The 15,202-nt window shown below is 48.9% G+C and overlaps 1 protein-coding gene across 2 annotated transcripts in view; it reads right to left on the reverse strand.

Moving 5' to 3' along the window:
• Window positions 1-15,202, reverse strand: part of C5H10orf71 (chromosome 5 C10orf71 homolog) — a 50,582-nt gene that overhangs the window by 5,899 nt on the left and 29,481 nt on the right. For both annotated transcript variants that reach the window (XM_057769176.1, XM_057769175.1), the window contains 2 exons: window positions 3,496-3,598; window positions 2,935-3,054 (listed from right to left, as the gene is read on the reverse strand). The gene's annotated coding sequence lies outside the window, so the exon portion shown is untranslated. The remainder of the gene's footprint in view (window positions 1-2,934; window positions 3,055-3,495; window positions 3,599-15,202) is intronic.

Below are 15,202 nucleotides of genomic sequence, written 5' to 3' on the forward strand. Positions count from 1 at the left end.
AACATCTAAAATACATAAGAAATGTCTATAACTGAATAACAAAACATCAAACCCTAAAAAATAAAACCAAAGAACCCAATTTAAAAATTGGGAAAGAAAACCAGGCATGGTGGCACACACCTCTACTCCCAGGATTTGGGAGGCAGAGGCAGGCAGAGCTCTGTGAGTTTAAGGCCAACCTGGTCTACATAGTGAGGTCTAGGACAGCCTGGGCTATGTAGAGAGACTCTGTCTTATAAAAATATAGAATAAATAGATAAAAGGAAAGTAATTACATAGGTGTTTCTCCAAAAAAGACATTCATGGTGACCAGGTATAGGAACTTACCGTCTGGGAGCAACAAATTAGAACCACGGTGAGAAACCGTGTTTGTTAGGTTAACTAGTACAGAGTCAACCAACAGGAACAAAAGGGGGCACATGGGGAGCTGGCTCAGCAGATGAACATATACGTTGACAAGGCCGAGGACCTGAGCTTGGTTTCCAGGTCCCACATGGTGAAAGGACAGAACCAACTCTTACTCGATATCCTCTGACCTCCATCCTCAAACCATCGCCTGAGCGTACCTATACACACAGTGCACACAATAGATGAAATGTAAAAAAATGTGATGGGGGAAAGAAGGCCCGTGCACACCGGTGTTGAAAGTGTAAATTAGGGGCTGAAGAGAGGGCTCAGTGGTTAAGAGTATAGGTTGTACTGACAGGGTAGACAACTGCCTGCAACTCCAGTTTTAGGGATCTGATGTCCCCTTCTGACCTCCACAGGCACCAGGCATGATGCACATACATACATGCAGGCAGAACACTCGTGCACATAAATGCGTACATTAAGATGTACTAAATTCTTCAGTTCAGCCATGTGCATGTAACCGGTGCAATGCACATGCAATGCACCAGGGCCCGCATAGACATCACTCTCCCACGTTCTTGGCAACACTACCATCAACAACCTAAATACAGAAGCAGCCTAGATCTGCTGGACAGACGGATGAAAGGGAAATGTTGTTTATGCTTGAAAACAAAGGAGAGTCTGTTGTTAGGGACAACATGGATGACTCTGGAGGACATCGTGCTAAGTGTAATAAATCAATCACAGAAGACTGAGTGGATGTGACACCATTTCTGTGGGGAATCCTTGAAACAGAGGATAGGATGGTGGGCATCAGGAGCTGGGCTCAAGAAGGGTTATCAGAAGCGTGATGTCAAATAAATCAAAGTTTTGATTTTAAATCAGTTCTATGTATGTATGTATGTATGTATGTATGTATGTATGTATGTATGTGTAAGCATGTAGGTGCCACCATGAATGTGTGGAGACTAGAGGACAAACATGCAGGAGTCTGTTCTCAAGGATCCTTGTGTCACATGGGTACATGGGATCAAACTCAGGTTGCCGGTCAGGCTTGGTGGCAAGTACCTTTACCTACTGAACCATCTTGTCAACCCCAAAGTTTTGAATGTTTTCAAAAAGGTGCCTAAAACCTAGAGCTGTCCTGTGGGGCAGGAGTGCTTGTAGTTGACAACGCTGCGCTTCCAAGTGTGCTGGGGGAGCCCTTAGGTTGTATTTCTATCATTTGGAATTTTACTGCTTCTGTTCTGGAGAGCCCGATGAATCAGACACCAGAAGTTCAGGTGGGGCATGCATGTTTGCCATGTCCTTCTCTGACCTTCTACTGGCATGTCCCTTTTTAGTCTCTTTTTCCTTGTTTCGTGTCCACCTGTTCTACGGTGTACACCTGGAGCTTAGGAGCACAGGCAGTCTGTTCACCAGTTGTCACTCATCTCCAAATCCTGCCCAGAAGATACTTCTCCCCCTTACCCCATTCCTGCAGGAGTCCTGAAGGCACCACTGCCCTCTGGACCTCTGGCTACTCCCTGGGCTCCAAAAGCATCTCTTCCCACTGCTGTCAGGATACTGACTTCTGTTCTTTCTGAGTGATTCCACATTCCCTGGCTCTCCCACGTCTGCCTGTTTCTCAGTAATACCACTGATCACATTCTCTTCTCTAAAAACTGTGGAGAGATATACAGAATATAAAGTTTGCCATTTTAGTCGGGTGGTGGTGGCGCACGCCTTTAATTCCACACTCAGGGGGCAGAGGCAGGCACTTCTCTGTGCGTTCGAGCTCAGCCTGGTCTACAGAGCAAGTTCTAGGAGAGCCAAGACTGCACAGAGAAACCCTGTCTCACAAAACGAACAAACAAACAAAAATAAAGTTTGCTGTCTTAATCATTTCTAGCACACTCCTGCTGTGCAGCCCTCTCCCCCTCTTCTCTAGCATGGGTTGAGCTTCACAGTGACACTCTGTCAACGAAACACCGGCTCTCCTCGCATCTCTCCAGGTCCCACATCCTCTATTTCACCTTGTTTTTCTGATTCGTTTGTTTGAGATGAGACTGTTGTGTAAGTTTACAGCTGGGGATCCTCCCACCAGTCATGCTGGGATTGCAGGAATACACCGGTATATTTGGCCAAGAATGCTTTACTTGTTGTGGTGCTTGGAGTTCAAAGGCAGAGTTTTAATTACACGAGGTCAGTGCTCTGCCACCCACCCAGCCCTCGGTTCTACTTTGTAATCACACAGCGCTCTGTGCTTTTGTTGCTGGATTATTTGATTTAACATAATGCCCTTGAGGTTGATGTTACAGTCATGCTGAGCTCACAGAGGGACAAGCAGCTATTGCAGTTTGTCGTGCAGCTGCGCAGGGAGTTCTCTGCAGGAAAATGCCCAAGGTGCTCTCTGTGAAGTTCAGCCTCCACATCGAGTGCCTTATTCTGTTTTTGAGGCGGGTTCTCATATAGCCCAGGATGACTTTGAACCTGCTGCCTCTATCCACCAAGTGCTGGGATGAAAGGCACACACTACCACAGCTGGCATGAGTTCCCTGTCCACCCTGAACCATTTCTGTGTTTGTGTTCAGGTAACCCTACCTGATCTTGGGCTCAGCGTTGTTCCAAACAGACAGGGGAGATGCTCACTGATGGTCAGAAAATAGCCACATGACTTCTGCCCACCAGCTTCATGCAGATTTCTTCAATTCTATATGATACCTGGAGTCAAATGGAATAGTCACACCAGTAGCTTCAGTCCGACCCTCCCCAGTGGTACTTCCGGCTCATTCATCAACTACAGAAAGTATTTCCCAGCGCTGGCTTTTGGGTTGGTTCCACTGGGCTCTGATTTGGATCAGCATGTCCCCTGGAAACCCTCATGTGAAAGGCTTAGTCCTCGAGGAGCCTGGAACTGCTGGAAGAAGTTAGAAACTCTGAGAGGCAGGGGCTCCGTCCTGTTCCGTACTTCTTACCGGCTGCCATGAGGTGAGCATCCACCTTCACCGCTCATTTCTCCATGACCCACTCCTCTCTACGGGGCTAAACCCATGGAGCCCACTGTGTTTGGACACTCAGGCGAGCCAGACCAGACTTACCCCTTTGTATGGCCGTCATCTCAGGTGCTTGCTACAGCAACGGAAAGCGGACTCACACACCTACCTGGTATGGCAGTGGAGGCTGCAGGTGCCTGCCCTGCTGGCTTCTAGGACCTGTGTTTTTCAAACATTTTTTCATTCTGCGACCTGGCACCATCACTGCCCATCTAGAATGAAGAAGAAGATAGGTTTTCATGAAACCAATTGCAGAGTCTTCAATAGAAAAACCGTCTCCAAAGGGCAATAGTACCGTTGTAAGGCAGATGGCCGATGAACTCCTTAAAATTCATACATCTGTGCATTGAAATTCAAAGAAAGACACTTTTGATAAAAAAAAACCCAACACATAATTTATATTCTTTTTAACATTCATGAATTTGTTGGTGATCCGTGGAATCTCCTGATACCCCTGATAGCCAATGTGAGGGATTCCTAACAGGAGTGAACCAGGGATGGACTTCTTCTTTCCTAGTGAAATCTGAGCAAGGAGCCCTTTCCTAATGAAATCAGTACTTTAGTTTTTGCGGTAAAGGGACATGGAACCGCCACTTCAAGTCCACTCGTCAGACAGCTGTGGCGTTCGATTTATTGTTGGCAGGAGGTGTGAGTATCTATCTTGACAGCTAAAAGAACCCCAAAGCTGCCCAGGAGGGTTTCCAGAGCGCTCAGGATGTAGGTAAACTAATTAAAATAAAGCCACTATGCAAATCTTAAAGGCAGGCCCATGGGGCTTCCTCCAGACCCTCTCCAGATTGTAGCTCCTGGATATTAATCTAGCCTAAGCTAGTTTATTAATAATATTAATAATCATAATAACTCAAATTTGGGGAGCATATTTCTTTAGAGAATCAGGAAGGAGCTTTGTGTCTACTGCCATACGGCGAGGCCCATCCCGACTCCCTCGCTGGCTTTGATGGGTCTCCTTCCTGTTCCCACAGCATGCTGCCATTGCTTTTCCCAGAGCACACTGCGCTGTGACAGATCAGATATCAGGACCCATATGTTCTACAAATTGATGATTGATTCTTTCTCTTACAAACTCCAAAGTTCCTTGAACCTGGGAAGAGGATCTTATGTGTCTGCATGCTGACCATGTCCGCCCTGATGTGGCAACGCTTCTGACGGAGACTCTTTATCATGATTCGTACCCCATCCAAGCAAACCACGGCACACACAGTCAGGGGAGCAAAATGAGAGAGAACTTGGTGACAAAAGGCCCTGACTTCAGGCCTCAGGGCCATCTTAAAGGTTTCGATCAACTAGTTTGCACCATCAAATAAAATACATCCTGCCTCCAACGGCTCTCCTGAAACACGGCAGGGATTGGCATAAAAGGAAGGGGAAATGGCTGAGAGCCTAGGGTTAGCTTGTCTCCTGGAGAAAGATTTTATGAATTACCAAATGGCCTCGCAGGAGAGACTTGGAGCTAAAGTCAGGGAACGCAGGAGACACACCTGACCACGCTGTTCGGCTTTGCATATCTCTTGCTTTCTGTTGACATTCTACCTCCATGTCAGAACCTCCCTAAGATAGACTTGGGGAAGTTTCTGGATTTCTTTGTACTCTTCCCAGTATGTCACGTTGAATAAAATTCCCCTTTCTGCTTTTTCACTGTTGATCAGGCTCTTTTGATCAACTTATTAAGGAGTGAGGATTTGTTCAGATGGCTGAACTCGGCTTGGTGGGACACAGGTGTGACCCTCGACATTTGGTAACCATGACTTCGCTCACACCTAAGCATCAGCATACCAAGTCTGTGTCTAGGTCTAGCTAAGTGACCCCAGCCGAAACTTCCAGCCACCAGACAGCCAGCTCCATGCTTATGTCTCCCTCCCTCTAAACTCACGCTTCATAAAGCACCCAGTTGATGTCTGTGGCCACTGCTGCCTCTGGGGATCCCACTAACCTCAGAAACACAGAACACGGGCAACTTCCTTTTCTCCTTCTTCCTGAGTCCTCCATCCTCTCCACTTCTCAGCCCTGAGATTTATCGTGTGTGTGTGTGTCTGCATGTTATATGTGTGTGTCTGTGTGTTGTATGCGTACGTGTATGTTTGTGTGTTGTGTGTCTGTGTGTTATATGTATGTCTATGGTGTGTGTTTGTGTTGTATATATGTGCATGTGTGTATGTGTGTTGTGTGTGTCTGCATGTTATGTGTGTGTGCGTGTTGTATGTGTGCATGTGTGTATGTTTGTGTGGTGTGTCTGTGTGTTATATGTATGTCTGTGGTGTGTGCATGTGTCTGCATGTTGTGTGTGTTTGTGTGTTATATGTATATATGTGCGTGTGTATATGTTGGTGTGTTATGTGTGTCCCCGTGTGTTATGTGTATGTCTGTGGTGTGTGGTGTGGGTCTGTAGATTTAAGTGTGTGAGTACAGGAGTGTGCCTGCCACAGAGCTCATGTGGTGATCAGAGGACAACGTCAGGAGTCAGTTCTAACTTCCTACTTTATTCGAAGGGTCTCTTGTTTGCTGCTTGAGCTGTGTGCGCCAGACTGGCCAGTCTAGGGACTCCTGTGGATTATCACATCTCTACTTCCCCTGCAGTAATGTAGGCACACTGGAACCACACCTCGTTTTACATGGCTCCTGGAGACATGAACTCAGGTGCTCCTCAGCCACTGTACGAGCTCCTCAACCCCTGAGATTTCTTTTAAAGATCTCCTTCCCCAATTTGCCTCCCTCTACCTCCATGCTCGTACCTGGACCCAGGTGCTATCATGGCTCTTGTGGGCCACTGCAGGGGACAATAGATATTTCTATACTCCACCCAGCTTCTAAGAATCAAACCCTCAGTGGCTTTCATGTTTCCGAGAATTCTTACGTTGGACCATCTGCCCCTACCCCGCCATCATTCCTCAGCTTCTTCAATACGCTGTCCGATGCTCTACTCTGAGGCCTTTGCTTTCTGTACCTTGAATTATTTTCTCTCTTCTGGTCCCTGCTACATGGTTAACTTACACACATGCTTCAGAACCCAGGATCACGTGTCCCTGTAACAAGGCAGTTTCTCCAGGCCATGTCATGCCTGAGTTACGCCCTTCACTAGGCTCTATGTATGTCAGTCTCCCAAAGGCAGCCGTAGGGTCTCGTGATTTGTTGTTGCGCCCGTGTCTGTCCTGTTAATCTGTGCACATCACCACTCCTGCCTCTGACTTCCTTCCCCAACTGTCTTTCTCGCATCAACAGTGCATGTGACCTGGTAAACAAACGAGCATGTCTCCCATTCCCACAGTGACTCTGTTTCCACTGCCAACTGACTTGGGTGGGTTTCTTTCAGTGACTCATCATCTGGGAATCACAGAAGTCCCACGAGTTATAAATTAAAGGATTTTAAATCCAAGTGGGTTTTTGTTTGTTTTTATTTCAAGTCCCCGAATGTACAGAGTTTGCTTGTAATCAAAGATGGAAGTGAACCGTATTATTCTCAGAGGTCATTCACAGGCTGCCTGCATTCCAGGCCCCCATTTGCAATGTATAGATCAGGATCGAGTCAGAAGAAATCCCTGATCTTACCAACTCTCCACTTCTCTCTGCTCCCAGTACTATACGCTGGGGGTAGTTTTGATGTCCTTGGAGTGAATACATTTGACAGTCACACTGCTGATGATCACCCAGTGACACCAGTGTGATGCTGGGTATCATAACACACAGCGGGACATCTGCCCGGAATGGCACAGCCAACCCTGAACAATTCCAGAGCACACTGGGGAAAATCTCCCCAGGTAGATAATGGCACATTGCTGACACACCCCTGGTCAATGTGCGGACAGGTGAGTCATGTACCAAGCCTACAGGGGGAGAAGCATACGCAAGGGTGTATTTTATTTTTTTCTCAAACCAAATGGGAGGGCGCACACTGAAGCAGCCTTCTCTGGAGCTGAGCCCCAAGGTCCTCTCTGCAGGCGTGGTGCACCTTAAGTGTGGGATGCTCTTCACTGTGTCTCAAGATGAGTTGTCACTTTATCCTGAAGATGGCCTTGCTGCCTCCTGCCAGATCCCTTGCACACTCTGGGAGGACAAGTGTGACTCCCCTCCCAAGTGCTTCGGCCTGCCACCCACTGGCTGAGGGACCTACAGACACATGTCCTAGATGGGTTTGTCTGAGTGGTAGTTCCTCTGCAGAGAATGTCTCTCTTTGTCCCTGGCCACACCGCTTACCTGGTCCCCATCGGACCTATTCCTTGTAGGCGCTATTCTTTTTGGTTATTCCACATTTTCTGTGTGAACCTGCCCCTCCAGCCACATTTTGAGAACTTTGCAGTGAGTCCAGTTTGCCTGCATGCCCTCTACCCTGGGTCCAGTGCCTGCTTGCCTTGTGCGAAAGCTGTCAGTGGCTGTGGTGGGGGACATTTATGGGGCCACAAGGACGTGATGACAAGGGCACTGGAGTGTGTGGCACACAGGTGGGCGCAGGCCGAGAGCGCAGAGGCGTCATGCTCTCCGTATCTCCCTCAGAGATCAGGCAGGCTGCTGACTCCTGACCGAGAGCGCCACACAACGCCGCCTCTGTGGCAGGCCCTGACCTCTCTGCATCCAGCTGGGGAGCACAAGAGATGGCCCGGACTTGCGGGTGTCAACCTTTAGTTCCGGAAGCTCTACATATAGCTAGCCACTCTTTCACTGCTACCCCCGGCCCCAGCAATGAGGAGCATAGCTGTCTCATCAATCAGAGCCCTGATGGGTGATGCTGGGCGTTCATCACTGACCCGGAGATAAGACAACAGAGCCTCCGAGAGGCGACACAGACATTTTGTGTCTTCCAGTTGGTGAGTGATAGAATTAGGCTGGTCACCCAGGCCGTGTGACCTTGAGATCCACACACAGCAGTGGGGACTGGGGGGTGCATAGCAGAAGGCTGACATGCCTAGGATGACAGAATGAACAAATTTAAAGTACGGCATGATTGGTGAAATGGAATTTCAGACAGCCAGTAAACACCTTCTAAAATGAAAGTACGGATACGTGGGGAATAATTATACCAAAATTACCCTGAAGTTGGAATCCCACTGCCCTCTTGGTTTTTCAGTCTGGCAACGGGTTTTCCAGTTCTTAGCACCCAAAGTGGATGACAATCAGAGGAAGCCAGTGTGGCATCAGCCCTAAAATGACAGAGAGACCTCACGGCTACTCCTGCACATCACCCCGTGGTTCTTGGCTCTCTTCGGCACCCATTATCTTAGTTGATTCTTAGGACTGTTTTGAGGAGGCTTACTAGACCTTGTCAGCACTGTAGAGGTGCAGAAAGAAGGCTCGGAGGGTACAGAATACTTCTAAGTATCAGACAGTTCGTAAAGGAGAGGAAGAATGCAGGCTGGGATTCAGCTCCAGTTAACACTGCTCTCCTCTGTGTTTTCTACAGCATGGAACTCAGAACATGGGGCTCAGGCTCCGGTGGATGCATGCTGGGAGGTTTCCTTGCTATTCCGGACTCCTGGGAGATAGGACTCAGGGAAGAACTGAAGGCATGGGTGGAGAAAAGGGATGGAGCGGGGTGTTCATTTCCCTTTCCTGGGCATCTTAGCCTTTTTTTTTTTTTTTCTCATGGAAGTCACATGAATAGAAGTTCTAATAGGGCTGGGGACATGGGTCCCTCTGTTTGGAGAAAGCTCAGTGCTCTGGGACCTTGGTATTGGACTCTGTCTATTTAGGCCTGGAGCCGTCTCCATTGGCCCAGGGCCAACATGGTGCTGCTGTCTTCTGCTCCCTGGCTTGCTGCTCGCCACAGGAGGCCTCTGGGGTTTGTCCCACCACCAGTCTGACCACTTGCTGTGGTGTGGTTTTCAAGCCCGTTGTCTTAGGGAGGATGTAATGGCCTTAATTGAATGGCGTTTTTCGTTCTGAGTAAGGGAAGCAGGAAACGAGGAGAGATGGCGGGTTGACTCTATCACACCCAGAAGGCCCTAGGAGATTGGAATTGATGCCTCTTGCTGGGCTTTGGGGTGGTGTTTGGAGGTATCAGCTCGCACATACCACAAGGAGCCATTTGGAGCACTGAAATGACATTTCCCTGGTCTGTGCCCAGGCCCAAAGCCTTGTTCCAGTCGTAAATGAACACGCAACCTCCCCCAGCCTCTCCCAGCCCCTCCCAGTCCCTCACTCGGGGCCACAACTCACTGCTCAGCCTTTGGTGAGGCTCTTGGGCTCTGCGCAACACTCGACAGCCCTGCTCTTTAGAGGCCTTTGTTTATGTTCTATACACTTGTAGGGGGCTGTCTTTGTTGACTTGGCTGTTATGACAGAAGAACCACATGGGTGCTTTAAGCACCAACACTGACGCCCTTACATCGGGAAGTTCAGGTTTAAGGCGCTGGAAGACATGCTGTCTTCATTCCTGGCTTTTGAATACACACACAGGGATGGCAATGACATTGGAAAGGTCTCTCTGGTCTCCTCTTTTAAGGGCACTCATAAGGACTCTACCCTCCTAACTAAATTATCTCTCACAGGCCTGACTCTGAACACTAGTCCATAGGGAATTGAAATTTCAACATGCAAATTTTGGGGTACATAAACATCCAGTCCATAGTAGAAAAAATGAAATGGCCAAATTGGATTCTTTAGGTTGTCTCCTTCACGGGAGGATAGAAGATGGGGCAAGCAGGGTGTTTACAAGACGGGAGACCTAAGGCATCCCTGTATGCACCTATCTTTACTGAATCACTGACAGGACTCGGTAGGGTGGATTTCCTCTCCATCTTATACTGGGGAGAGGGAGGCTTCCAGGGTTCTTGCGTGGCCCTGCTCAAGGCTCCTGGGTTCTGGAGTGGAATAGCACCTTGTCTTTAGCCTTAGGGGTCCACCTCTCTGGAGCCACGGTGATTCTCCTCCACCATCAGCCTAACGTCACAACGTCACAATGGCTGTGTCTTGTCATCCCTTTAGCTTTTGAAAACCAGAGATTTAGGCTCTGCCGAGAAAAGCCATGAATGGAGCCTCAAGTTTTTTTTTCATGCGTCAGTCCCATTAGTGCTGGTTCAGTACTTACTATGCTCTTTGTAAATGGTGCTGGAGGCAAAGCCTGGGAAGGGCTGATCTGAGATCAGAGTCCTCTCACTGTGGGATAGAGAATAGTGGGAGGGTGGCTTTGTACTCTGGATGTCATTAGACTGGTCTCTGTCTCTTGCTTTCTGATGTTATCACTTATGTGTATAACAGCAGACCTTTGATTAGTAGAAGAATCGTTGTATATCTGCATCCACATTTGCCAGTTTGGTTCCCTGGATCTCACATTTGTTAGATGTGCTGATTTTTTTTTTTTTTTTTTTTTTTTTTTTGGTCAACTGGATACACGGTAGTCATCTGGGAGGAGGAAACCTCATTTGAGAAAATGCTTCCATCAGACTGGCTTGAATAATGATTTATGCAGGACGGTGGCGGTGCCACCCTAGTCAGGTGGTCTTAAGTTGTATAAGAAAGTAGGCTGAGCAAGCCAGTGAGCAACATCCCTCTGTGCTTCAGCTCCTTCCTCCAGGCTCCTGCCATGAGTCCTTGCCCTGATTTCCACACTGACAGGCTGTGACCCAAGAGTTGTAAGGAGAAACAGCCCCTTTCCTCTCCAAGTTGCCTTTAATCATGGTGTTAATCACAACAACGGAAATCAAACTAACTGTACTATTCAAGGCTTGGGCTGATTTGAGTAATCCTCAAGCTGGGAGATTGGTAATGAAAGTCAAGAGCTCTCAAGCTGACCCAGTATTCTGGTGAAGTACGCCACTGCTTGCTGCTGCTTTCCCCAGCCCTGGGAGGCAGTGTTTGTACCAGGTCCCAACAGTAGCACTGGCTTAGCTGAGGTGTGACTCTTTCACTAACCACATCCCCCACGAAGGGGTCTCTCAGCCCTACAGCAGCTAAGCACCCAACACACTGCTGGGATTTCAGATGAAGACAGCAGTTGCCCAGAAGTTAACAGACACTAGGTACTGACTTTAAGTGTGTGGTCTCTCCTGCTGCCTGAGGCCTGTTGTTGATGGGGATAGCCTGGGGCAGAGGCGTTTTCTTCACGCAGTTCAGCCTGCCAGGAGTTCATTCAGTCTGGGTTAATCATTGCCTAGACCCAGGGCTGAGTCTCTAGGAATCTAACCGGGAGTTGAGAAAACTGATTCTGGGCATCACAGACCCAAGGGAGGATACAGTCTCAAGAGAAATGAGAGGTTAGGGGAAAAGAAGGGAACACTAAGATTGAGGGGTTTCCAGCAGCCTGTCCCTTTCCAGCTTCTGCCCTGGATCTCTGATGACCATGGCAGGCCGAACCGTGTTTATTGGCTGGCTCTCTAGGGCATAGGCACTGGCTCATTTCCTGATGCCAGCCTGATGTCCCCAAGGCAGAGTTGGGACCAGGTGTGCACAGCAGGCTTTGCAAGGGTAGGGGACTCAGAAATCCTTCTGAATCCCAGGAGGCTCCAGCTGTGTTTGCTGTTGGAGTAAAGTCTCACTTGTGGACACTTACCCTCCAGCCAGCAGCTGCACTTTTACGCTGCTCTTGCCCACCTCAGGCAGGGCGGCTCTAGATGCCACTCCTCTGGGTGCCTGGTAGACTTGGCCAGAGCAGAGTTTCTGTATTCTTCCTGCACTGGCCTTGCCACTGTGTTGGCAGATGCAGGTGCCAAGCCTTAGGGGCCTCCATTCCCTTCAGACTCCGAGGTCTCTTTATAGAAGCAGTGATACTAGTACCCGAGATGGGAGCAGAAGCGCTCTGGACCTTCTGTGACCCCCTTCCTTGTGCTTTTGTCGGAACTGTGGAGAGTGTTGATCAACCAGTATTTTCCAAAGAGGACCTGATCACTTTGCCCCTCACCCAAACTTCAGGGCCATGCCCAACGCCAGGGTAGCCACCAGAGGAGGGCCACACAGCTTCTAAGACACACAAGGTCCACCGGTACAGGCCTCTACATGGGATCTTGGCTCACACCAAGATTCCGTGTTATGTAAGCCTGGTGTTATGTAAGTCCGCAAACCAACATAACTATGACTAAGAGATAGCAAGCCTCAAGCAGTGGTTCTCAACCTGTGGGTCATAGCCCCTCAGAGCAGTAGTTCTCAACCTGTGGGTCACAGACCCTCTGGGGTTAAATGACCCTTTTACAGGGGTCACCTAAGACCATCAGGAAACACAGATATTTATATGACGATTTACAAAAGGAGCAAAATTACAGTTATGAAACAGCAAAGAAATAATTTTATGGTTGGGGTCACCACAACAAGAGGAGCTGTACTAAAGGGTTGCAGCATTAGGGAGGTTGAGAACCACTCTCTTAGAACTAGGAGCTTCCTCTCTGAGGTGTGGGCTTAATGCTGGGTACACTGTGGAGGCACTCCTAGAGGGGCTGCTTGACCTGGCCACTGCAGACACTGCAGTCCCCTGGGGGTGGTATCTGGCCCTTTTCACATTCGTCGATGCTCCCCTTCCACCTTCTCCGTGGGCGTCCTGCCCCGGATTCACAGAATTCAGGAACGGACACTGGAAAGCAGCAGCAGGGGTGGATCTCGGCCATAGGAAGGACTAGTTGCCTGGCTCTACGACAGTGTCATTCTGGACATAGCTCCTAACTGTCACTGTAAAACAGTTCACACTAACTCTGTTTATAGTGATGTTCATCTGAGTGGGGACTGGAACCCTGAGTTCCCAGCCCCGTAACCGGCAAGGTCAGACACGTTTCACTGGGAAGGAGCAGGCTTCCCCTGTTGGTAGTCTATGCACAGGCTTGCATGCTCACTGTCCCCACAGTGCCTGTGCTAGCATAGGGACAAGACTCTTACTTGTCAATGGAATGAATGGATAGATGGGGGACATTCCCACTGGCTGTGCACCTGGCATTAGATTAGCACTGTATGGCCCAATATCATCAATGTTTATTGTCATTTAATACAACAACAACACATGACAGGACTTTCTCTTATTTATAGGTAGGGAATGTGAAGTCTAGAGAGGCATAGCATCTGACCGTGTGGGGTTTGGACCTGGTACTGTCGGGGGGAGGCTCCTGCCACGTGCACATTGCATGTGGACATCTCCAGCAGCTTCTGGGACGTCCACTTAGCCCAAGCACCATGACTCAGTGCCATTCTGCCCCTCGTGCTCTGTGCTCCGATTTTGCACTTGAGTTTCCTAAGAGCTGATTTTGGACCTCTGGCTACAGGATGTCCTTCTGCTCCCTGCACCCACTCACCAGACTCTAAAAAACCCTGAAACCCTGTAGTATACTATAAAGACAGCGACACTACCTCTCTAGATTACCGTTTCAGAAGACAACATATTTTACCCAAACTGCTACTCCTCTGATCCTTATTTGGTACTGGCTTGCTGGCAACCCCAACATTATGGCACTCATGGGACCCACTTTGACTCTACAGAGATTGTATAGAGGGGGTCCCACCCCATAGAACCTTGCTCACCCAGGTGCCTTTTTACAGCACAGTTGATGCAAATGGTGATGGTCCCTTAGGAGAGGCTTGCGGCTATATTGGGACTAGGTCACTACCCAGCAATCATCCTTTTCTAGCTCCCAGAAGACAGCCAGACAAGGTGAGGTGGAACCCCTGAAAGAATCTAGAGTGTTCCAGGTCAGATAGAGCAGCTGGCTCAGGCAGTACCTCTTCAGGGAAGCAAAGGGGAGCCAGAGAGCCTTTCACACCCTCTTGGAGGACAATTGCTTCACCCAGGAAATGGGTGATGCAGCAGAGATGCATAGGAGAGAGAGGGCAGTCATCACCGATCATCCGTACCCTGGGATGCTCACTAAGCACAGCACTCCAAGGCCATTTGTCCTTGAATTTGATTTAACTCCTGATCCTCACCACACACTTCAAATATATGACCTTGTTCGGAGTTCCAATTAGAAGGTTAGGTAGGTTTGGTGTCAAAATTTTTCAGATGTAGAAACTGAGGCTCAGAGAGGTTGAAGGACTTCCTTAAGGTCAGGAACAGGAAGTAGAGGTCAAGAGTCAGACTCAAAGCTCTTCAGTGCTTCCACCTCTCAGTCCTGCGAGAACTTGACGAGTCACCTGGCTGCTCTACCTCACCCCTCTGAGCATCTGCCCGATCAACTGCAGCAATTGTCAGCTCCCTAGGAGGTTGTGGAGAGAACAAGGGGAAACTGTAGGATCATGGGGAGACCTGGAGGAAATTGCAGGATCATGGGGAGACCTGGCAGGAACTGCAGGACCGTGGGGAGAGAGACCTAGGGGAAAACTGCAGGATCATGGGGAGACCTGGTGGGAACTGCAGGACCATGGGGAGACTGAGGAGGGGGAACTGAGGACCTCGGGGAGACCTGGAGGAAACTGCAGCATCACAGGGAGACCTGGGGGAAACTATATGTGAGGATTCGGTTCTTGGGCAGGCCTGGTGCCTTCACCTCAGACTTTGCAGCTGCGAGGACTGTGTTGTTTATAAGCCATTTGTGTATTTTTCAGAGGCTAACCTGAGTGGACTATGGCGGGGACCGTGGGGTCTTGGAGCACAGTGCCAGGAAGAAATTTCCTATTTAGTGATAGAAATCGCATTCACCAACGGAATGCCAAGTGTGTCAGAGGAGCTCACACCCATAAAGCACACAGTGAGTGCTCACTCAGTGTCGTTCCCAACACTTCTAATCCCCACACAGGGCCAGAATAACCCAATAGGAAGAACATGGATGGACTCCAGATGCCCTTGGACTTGGATCCTAGCTGAACTAGCTGTGTGTGACCCTCAACCAATGACAAAGCAAACAAACAAACAACCCCTTCTCTGTGCCTTAGTTTCTTCATACATGATACATGGAACA

Source organism: Chionomys nivalis, chromosome 5 (assembly GCF_950005125.1).
Source record: "Chionomys nivalis chromosome 5, mChiNiv1.1, whole genome shotgun sequence".
In the NCBI taxonomy this organism is placed as follows: domain Eukaryota; kingdom Metazoa; phylum Chordata; class Mammalia; order Rodentia; family Cricetidae; genus Chionomys; species Chionomys nivalis.